This window comes from Rhinoraja longicauda, unplaced genomic scaffold (assembly GCF_053455715.1).
Source record: "Rhinoraja longicauda isolate Sanriku21f unplaced genomic scaffold, sRhiLon1.1 Scf000058, whole genome shotgun sequence".
NCBI lineage: Eukaryota > Metazoa > Chordata > Chondrichthyes > Rajiformes > Arhynchobatidae > Rhinoraja > Rhinoraja longicauda.
In genome coordinates, this window is record NW_027601276.1 from 637381 (window position 1) to 647216 (window position 9836).

At 46.9% G+C, this 9836-nt stretch overlaps 1 long non-coding RNA gene across 1 annotated transcript; it reads right to left on the bottom strand.

The window, feature by feature from the left end:
• Positions 1 to 2796: 2796 nt before the first annotated feature.
• On the bottom strand, positions 2797 to 9368 carry LOC144612532 (uncharacterized). The gene is made up of 3 exons (XR_013549685.1): positions 9241 to 9368; positions 6042 to 6146; positions 2797 to 5277 (listed from the first exon to the last, which is right to left on the bottom strand). It is a non-coding gene; the product is annotated as an uncharacterized LOC144612532 (long non-coding RNA).
• Positions 9369 to 9836: the final 468 nt, after the last annotated feature.

Sequence of the window (9836 nt, forward strand, 5' to 3'; positions counted from 1 at the left end):
GAAATCAATCCAGCTTTTGCCAATGTGAAATTTTTACCAAACTTGATGCAAAAGCGGGCTATTGGTCCGTCCGACTTGATGAGACAAGCCAGGAACTTACCACGTTCCGGACACCTTTTGGCAGATATTGCTACAGAAGGCTACCCTTCGGCTTGTAGGTGAGCCAGGATATATTCCAGCAATGTATGGACACAATCATAGAGCAGGTTCCTGGATGCATCTGCATTGCAGATGATATTGTCATAGTGGGATACACGGAACAAAAACATGACTGTAATCTGAAGAAGCTGTTGGAGACAGCTTTCCGGGAAGGACTCGCTTTCAACAGTGCAAAGTGCGTAGTGAAGGCTAAGTCCATCAACTTCTTTGGGACAGTCTATTCAGACACAGGCATCAGACCAGATCTTTGTAAGGTGAAGGACATTCATATGATGCCAACACCAAAAGACAAGGAAGATCTACAATGGTTCCTGGGGATGATTAATTTTTTATCGCCCTACATCCCAAACTATGCTGACCAGGTTGCCATCTTGAGGGATTTACTGAAGAAAGATGTCCCATTCTTGTGGCAAGAAGACCACCAGATGGCATTCCGTAACCTGAAGAGCAGCATACAAGAGAAATCTGTACTCCAGTACAATCGCCCAGATGCTCCTGTCACCCTCAAGGTAGATGCGTCATTGAAAGGAGTAGGAGCAAGTCTTTCGCAGGAAGGACGGCCTGTTGCATATGCTTCAAAAGCTCTGTCTTTGTGCCAGTCCAACTACTACAATATTGATTGCGAGACTCTTGCCTGAATCTTTGGAATCACAAGGTTTCATACGTACCTATTTGGGCGAGATTTTAAAGTGCTGACAGATCACAAGCCTCTTGTCACTATCTGGGACAAACCATTCACAAGTGCCCCACTCCGTCTGCAGCGGATGCTCATCAAGGTGCAAGGATACAACTTCACCATAGGGCACAGACCTGGGGCAGAGATGATCGTTGCTGACACTCTCAGCCGACTGCCCAATCCGGAGAAGACAGAGAGCATAGATCTTGATGTACATGTTGAGAGCATCTTTTTCGACAACGTCGAAGACACACTAGACATCGGCTTGATACACTTCGGCAAACTCAAAAAGGAGGAGCTGCAGACAGAAACTTGTCGTGCCCCTATACTGCATATGGTCATGCAGTATATTCATTCCGGATGGCCGGCGACCATACAGGAGATACCTGCTGACATGTGGCCCTACTGGCCTTTTCGAGACGAATTGGGCATGTCAAATGGGGCCATATTCAATGGAAGGCAAGTAATCATTCCTGAGTCAATGAGACAGGATATCCTGCATCAACTTCATGTTGGCCACCAGGGCATCAAAAAGACAAGACTTCTAGCAAGACAAATGGTCTATTGGCCCAACATGAACTGTCACATTGATGACCTTGTACGAAGGTGTAGTCAGTGCCAGAAGCACATGCCAGAGCAAACGAGGGAAACACTCATACCATATGAGATACCGGTCACACCTTCGACCAAAATAGCAATGGATATTTTTGAACCTGACGACATACAATATCTTGTCATGGTAGATTACCATTCCAAGTTTCCGGTGGTGCATAAGCTGACAAGCACTACGAGTGCCATGGTTGTTAATGTGGTGACTACAACATTTGGCCTCCCAGGAGCACCAACGGAAATCATCTCCAACAACGGCCCACAATTTGTTGGAGAACCGTTCAAGTTCATGTGCAGGCAATGGGGAATCACCCATATGATGTCCTCACCTAGGTGCCCTCAGTCGAATGGACTTGTTGAGAGAATGGTGCGAACGGTGAAGTCTGTCATCAAGAAGTCCTTGACAACGGAACAGAGTGTAGCAGCAGCTTTACTCAATTTGCGTACTACGCCGATTGATTCCAAGTTACCGTCACCAGCAGAGATGATGTTTGGAAGACAGATTTGGACCCCTCTACCCACTAACCTTGACACGCAAAAGACATACCAAGGGCAGAGGAACTTTGAGCGACTTGAAGAGCGCGAGCAGCGTATGAAGGCGCATTTTGACAATTCAGTCAAGGGACAAGACTTGAAACCATTACACATTGGACAGAAGGTCCGGGTTCTGGATCAGGCAACTCATGTCTGGATACCAGCAGAAGTGAGAATAATCTGTGACGAACCACAATCAAGATCTTACGTCATTGAAACACCAAATGGAAGTAGACTAAGACGGAATCTAGTGCAGTTGAGAGATGTTCCACCGTTGGAGAAACCAGGGTTTGCTCCCCACTGCGTCACTCCAGACAGCAACAGGACTGAGACCAAACATAAAGAGGCACATAATGCTGAGGGAGAATACGTGACACGTTCAGGACGTGTTAGTAAGAAACCTGCACGTTACTGTTGATAATCATTACTATTGAAGACTTTTGGTGTTTATATTAAAAAAAACATTTGTGTTCCGTGTTTTGTTTGTTAAATATATTTAATTTTATATAAGACAAGGGGGATGTTGTGATATTGCAAGGACTATTTTGTTATATCACAAGGACTATTTTGTTTGCCCGCATAGCAACATGTATATATGAGAATGACGTAATATTGGCGGGCAATCTGGTTCCAGGTGGCTGTGAAATAAACTGAGCTTGGATTTATGCTCGGCTTTCAAACCCCTAAATACGTGTACTTGTGGTCATTCCAGTCATAACAACGGTATAACAGATACCGGACCACGAAGTACAACAGGGTGCTCTGTGTTTTGATTTCCAACTCTTTGATCTGTTGATTCACAGCCCCTTCCAAGCAGCATTTGGACTGAGTTGCAAATATCTGCAGGACCTAATGCGCAGCTGCCACTAGAAGCTGTGGGTGGCAGTAACGTCCTCATTAGATAACAAGACAGGGTCAGTGATTTAGTAAAAAATAAAATTATGTTCAACACATCTAATGAAGCAGGTAACAGGTGAGCTGGAGAATGGGCTTTCTGAGCAAGTGGGTTCATGTTTTTGCACTGAAAACCACTTCCATCAGGCTCTTGAACACTGCACAACACCAACCACTACCTCACCAACTAAGCACTTACTACTGTGGACTTTTTGGTTGTACTCTGGACTTTGGTTTTGCACAGGCTTTGGTGACAGGATGTTACTGATTATTCATTTATGTATTCTTGATTATTGAATGCTTATTTGTCATATCATTGTTAATCGGCCTGTAAAGCTGCAGCATGTAAGAATTCTAATTGTTCTATTGCCGTTATATGACACAATGAAACACACCTTCATGAATTACAAATTTGATTTATAAGCAACTTATCGATGGCCCTAAGTTGTGGTCTCTCCTGCAAACAGAATTGTCTTCTCTACATCTACTTGTTTGATCATTTTGAAGATTTCCTGAGGTTGAGGAATGATAGGATGAAGAGAAAAGAACCCCAGCCTGTTCAATCATTCTTGATAGGCATAATGTTTCAGTAGGTTTTTGTTCTAGTAGACACTTTTATCTTTTAACACTTTGTTAAATCTTTGAATTTTCCTTTGACCTATCCCTCCCCACCTCTCTGCAACTTGACGCTAACTTGATTTTTTTTCCTTTTAAAGTTCTGTTTTTGACTTGAAAACTGAACAGTTTCTCTTTGCATAAATGTTTGCCGGGCCTGCTGAGCCTTTTCAGCATTTTACCTCTTCCACCTGATCAACTCAGGAAACAAAAAGCACCCAGGTAAACCGTGCAATCTCTCCACAGACAGTACTGTGATTTGAACCTGAATCCCCCGAGCACATAAATTGCGGTGAAGGGGAGAGGGGATGTGGAGTGAGGGAGGGGACTCTGCAACACAGATGAGAATTTTAAAATGGCCGCCAGTACTGGCACAAATGGTTGTGAGTGTCAGATATCCTATCCACGCAGGTGCCGGTTAGATGAATCCTGTGTCTTCCACAGCCAAATTCTCCCAGAACTATGAGTACTCACAACATGACCAATACTGGCAAAATATTTCCTTTCAGACTTGCAGTTATTTAACCATATGCAGGCAATATTACAACACTTCCTTCTGATCAGTAAAACAACATTCAAGTCAACATGTCTAATGTTGGTATTGGATGGGAAGAGGTGAGATACATGGGAAGAGGTGGGCTGGAGAGACCCAGGGCAGCAATCGATACCCACCCTGTCTTCACTTCTCACAGAGGCATCAGCTCCCAAAATATCTTGCATTAGGAATTAGACTGAAGATAAATATTTATGGCCATTTTCCTGTTACCAGTTTCCAGAGTCTCTTTTGACTCATCACTTTTGGTATTAATGTTAGTTTTTTAATTTTTACATTTGCTCAGATACAGTGAAAAACATTGGTTACATATTATCGAATCAAGTTATACAATATGTGAGTACACACAAGCCGTACACAAATAATACAGTTGATGCAAAGGGAAAAACACCGCAGTGCAGTACATAATGGTGTAGCGTTACAGTTACGGAGAAAAAGTCCAAGACCCACGATGAGTTATGTTGGAAGACCAGACCTCAACCCCAGTTTATGGGAGGACCATTCAGAAGACTGTTGGGAGAGGTGAGAAAAGGGAATGGCAGTCATGTGAGTGGTCCTTGATTATGTTGGCTGCTTTCCCGAGACAGCATCAAGTATCCCCATGGAGTTGATGTGGGATTGGCCAGTCTGTGTGAGGGACTGGACTACGTCTAAAATCCTCCACACTTTTTTGTGGTCTTGCACAGAGCTGTTGCGAAACCACAACCTGATGCAACCTGACAGGATGCTCTCCAATTCATAAACAAATAATGATCTGATTCAGCCAGAGGCTTTCTGCCTCTGACCTGCCTTCATCTGCCAGATATCACCCCCAACGATTGGGCAGACTGACATAACTCCCTAATGTCTGCCTCAAGAAGGCGGCATCTATTATCAAGGATTCCCCACTATCCGGGCCATGCCATCTTCTCAGTGCCATCATCGGGCAGGAGGTTTAGGTTTATTATTATTGTTACATGTGCACTGAACAAATATGTTGTTTGCGTGCTATTGGATCAAATCAGATGAATACAATCAAGCCAAACACAGGTACAACAGATACTGGTGCTCCCCACCTTATGATGCTTCGACTTACGAAATTTCGACTTTGCGATGGTGCAAACGGCAGCAACCTATAGCGAGCCGCGTCTCGCTTCCGGCCACGTGATCAGGTAGTATTCAATGCATTTTGACTGACGATATTTTCGGTTTCCGATGGGTTTCTCGGAACGGAAACCCGTCATAAGTTGAGAAGTACCTGTAGAGCGAAGAGAAAGATATCAGAGTGTAGAATATGATTTAACAGCATTAAAGCATAAAAAACTGCAACTTCCAATGTGTGGTTCTCCTTCCCTACTGCCCACCCTGCAATGCGACTCTCCTTTCTCACCGTCCCTCCCACAGCGTTCCACTCACCCCACACTCCCCTTCCGGATGGGGTAGCACTTCCTCCACATTACCCCTCCGATGGTGCGGCACTCCCTCTATGCTGTCAGGTGGCGTGGCGCTCCCTTCTCACCACTTCACAGTGTGGCTCTCCCTCGCTCCCCCTTCCTCAGCACAACACTATCCTCACCAGAGTCCATTTGACGAGGCAGTGCTGCCTCCTCACCACCCCTCCTGCAGTGCACCATTCCCTCCTTGCTGTCCCCCCCCACAGTACTGTGTTCCCTCCTCACCATCCCTCCCAGTGCGGAACTGTGTTCCCTCCTCACCATCCCTCCCACACTGCGGCACCCTGCTCCATTCTCACCATCCCTCCCACAGTGCGGCACTGTGCTCATGCTCACTGTCCCTCCCACAGTGCGGTGCTGTGCTCCCTCCACGCATCGTCTCCCGTGACAGGGGCCCCATTGATGAGGTCACGGAGCTCCATTGATGAGGTCATGGGGCCGCATTGATGATGTCACGGGCAGCCCCGCTCCCGCCCGCAGTTGGTGCGACGACGAGAGAGAGAGAGGATGTGTGGACACTCGTCGCTGCTGTTGTCACTTGGCCTGTTGCCTCTACTCGGCAGCTTACCTCGTTTCCTGAGGCAGCACGGTGTCGAAGCCGATTGCTGCTCCTTGGCTTTCCTGTCTCAAAACCCGCTCATCCTGCGCTGTCCGGCGGTACCCGAGGATGTAACTAGGAAAATAGACAAGGGGGAGCCGGTGGATGTAGTGTACCTGGACTTTCAGAAAGCCTTTGATAAGGTCCCACATAGGAGATTAGTGGGAAAAATTAGAGCATATGGTATTGCGGGTAGGGTACTGACATGGATAGAAAATTGTTTGGCAGACAAGAAACAAAGAGTAGGGATTAACGGGTCCCTTTCAGAATGGCAGGCAGCGACTAGTGGGGTACCGCAAGGCTCGGTGCTGGGACCACAGCTATTTACAATACACATCAATGATTTAGATGAAGGGATTAAGAGTAGCATTAGCAAATTAGCGGATGACACAAAGCTGGGTGGCACTGTGAGGAGGATGCGATGAGGATGCAGGGTGACTTGGACAGGTTGTGCGAGTGGGCAGTTGCATGACAGATGCAGTTTAATGTGGATAGATGTGAGGTTATCCACTTTGGTGGTAAGAACAGGAAGGCATATTTTTATCTGAATGGTGTCAAGTTAGGAAATGGGGAAGTACAAAGAGATCTGGGTGTCCTTGTTTATCAGTCACTTAAAGTCAGCATGCAGGTACAGCAGGCAGTGAAGCAAGCTAATGGCATGTTGGGCTGTATGACAAAAGGAGTTGAGTATAGAATCAAATAGACAATAGACAATAGGTGCAGGAGTAGGCCATTCGGCCCTTCAAACCAGCACCACCATTCAATGTGATCATGGCTGATCATTCTCAATCAGTACCCCGTTCCTGCCTTCTCCCCATACTCCCTGACTCCGCAATCCTTAAGAGCTCTATCTAGCTCTCTCTTGAATGCATTCAGAGAATTGGCCTCCACTGCCTTCTGAGGCAGAGAATTCCACAGATTTATAACTCTGACTGAAAAAGCTTCTCCTCATCTCCGTTCTAAATGGCCTACCTCTTATTCTTAAACTGTGGCCCCCGGTTCTGGACTCCCCCAACATTGGGAACATGTTTCCTGCCTCTAACGTGTCCAACCCCTTAATAATCTTATATGTTTCGATAAGATCCCCTCTCATCCTTCTAAATTCCAGTGTATACAAGCCTAGCCGCTCCAGTTTTTCAATATATGACAGTCCCGTCATTCCGGGGATTAACGTAGTAAAGCTACGCTGCACACCCTCAATAACAAGAATATTCTTCCACAAATTTGGAGACCAAAACTGCACACAGTACTCCTTTTGCAGTTGTAGACCCCACCTGGAGTACTGTGTGCAGTTTTGGTCTCCAAATTTGAAGAAGGACATTCTTGCTATTGAGGGAATGCAGCATAGATTCACTAGATTAATTCCCGGAATGTCGGGACAGTCGTATATTGAAAGACTGGAGCAACTAGGCTTGTATACACTGGCATTTCGAAGTACGAGAGGGGATCTTATTGAAACATGTAAGATTATTAAGAGATTGGACACGTTAGAGGCAGGAAACATGTTCCCAATGTTGGGGGAGTCCAGAACCTGGGGCCACAGTTGAAAAATAAGGGGTAGGCCATTTAGAACGGAGATGAGGAAAAACCTTTTCACTCAGAGTTCGAAATCTGTGGAATTCTCTGCCTCAGAAGGCATAGGAAGCCAATTCTCTGGATGCTTTCAAGAGAGAGAATAGAGCTCTTCATGATAGCGGAGTCAGGGGGTATGGGGAGAAGCCAGGAACGGGGTAATGATTGTGAATGATCATCATGATCACATTGAATGGCGGTGCTGGCTCGAAGGGCCGAATGGCCTACTCCTGCACCTATTGTCTATTGTGTACCCGAAGCAGAGGAAGGCACTCTGGCCCTCCGCAGCCGAGGTCCCTGGCAGGACAGCGATCAGTGCGGCCCGGTGAGAGAGCTGAAAGGGCTGGCTTTTTGCGTGGAGAGAATGAAGAGGAGCAGGAGGGAGGAAGGACAAGAAGCCTTGCCCTGCAGCCTGATTCAACCGCACATGCCCACCCCTCTTTCCCCTGTTTCATCTCCCCCCCCCCCCATCATGGGAAGACCGTGCAAGGGATGGGGGTTTGTTCGGTGAATAAAGCATTCGCGGATTTACAGAGACCAGTGTCTGTTAGGGGGGGACATGCATCAATTCAGCTGAGCTGCCTTGACGACTACAATGGGAGAGGGTCGCTCCAGGCCGCATTTGGGAGAAGCAGGACCCCCCCCCTGTGAGGCGGTAATATTATAGAGGTGTATAAAATCACGAGGGGAATTAATTTGGTGAATGCACAAAGTCTTTTACACAGGGTAGGGAAGTCAAGAACAAGACCTAGCTTTACGGTGCGAGGGGAAGGATGGAAGAAAACTGAGGGGCAACGTTCACTCGAAAATACACGGACTGAGCTCTTCAGGCATCTATGGTAGAGGCATTTAAATGACACTTGATGGTGAAACCTCACTTGCACTGAGCTTAAAAGTGGAGGGGCAAAGTTTATGGGAGATGCGCGGGGCAAGATGTTTACACAGAATGTGGTGGGTGCCTGGGATGCACTGCCAGTGATGGCGGTGGATGCAGATATATTAATGGTGCTCGAGACTTTAGAATAGGCATATGGATATGCAGGGAAAGGAAGGATATTACTTGTTTGCAGGCGTTTAAGAGTTGGACTTGGCACCATGTTTGGCACAGGCGTTGTGGGCCAAAGCGCCTGTTGCTATGCTGTACTCTTCAATGTTGGATGAGTACTGCGTGTAGTGTTGGACGCCATGCTATGGGAAGGAAGTAATTAAGCTGGAGAGGGTATGGATGGATTGACGAGCCTATCACTGCGACTTGAGATACAAGGGGAGACTGGTACTATCTCCGGTATCCTTGTCAACACAGACACATTGGACTGTGTAGACCTGATTTAATGGCTGCATACATGTGGAGTAATACCATTTCAGAATATTGGCCTGTTGCATTCACCGGCTTGGTGATTCAAATGTGCACCTGCACGCTTTTCATGTTTTTAGAGACCTTAACTCAATCTCCTACTCCTCCTCCTCCTCCTCCGAAGATGCAGCCCAGTCCATCCCCCAGACCAGTCTACTCACCACGGACTCCATGTACACTTCACAATGCCTTGGGAAAGCAGCCGACATAATCAAACACTCATCCCACCCCAAGCATTCTTACTTTCTCCCTGCTCCTAGCCAGCCCGCATGAGTGCCGCAGGTTGGACGGGCCCGCGGTGGGTGCTGGAGGTCGGACGGGCCAACGGTGGGTGCCGGAGGTCGGGCAGGATGTGCTGCTGAGAAAACAAAGAGCCACACAGCGTGGGGAGGGATGCCTAGAACAAAGAGGGACCAGGCGACGGGGGGGGGGGGGGGGGGGGGGGAGGTGGCGACAAGAACAAAGGACGATCCCATCTGCTCAAGTACTGTCTGACTCACCTCAACCATACTGTGGACATTGGTCTTAGTCTATGGAACTGGTGCGCTACAATGCTGAGAACTATATTCTGCACCAAATATCTCCCCCTTTGCTCTACCTATTGTACTTGTGTTTGACTTGATTGCATTAATGTACATTATTAGATCTGATTGGATAGCAAGTAAAGCAAAGCTTTTCACTGTATCTCTGTACACAAGACAATAATGAACAAAAACCTAAACCAATGAGTTCCAGATTTCAACCAGTCTCTGGGGAAAACCTCCCTTCATATCAGCATTGTAGCGCAGCTGGTAGCGCTTCTACCTCACTGTACCTGAGACCTAGGTTCAATCCTGGCC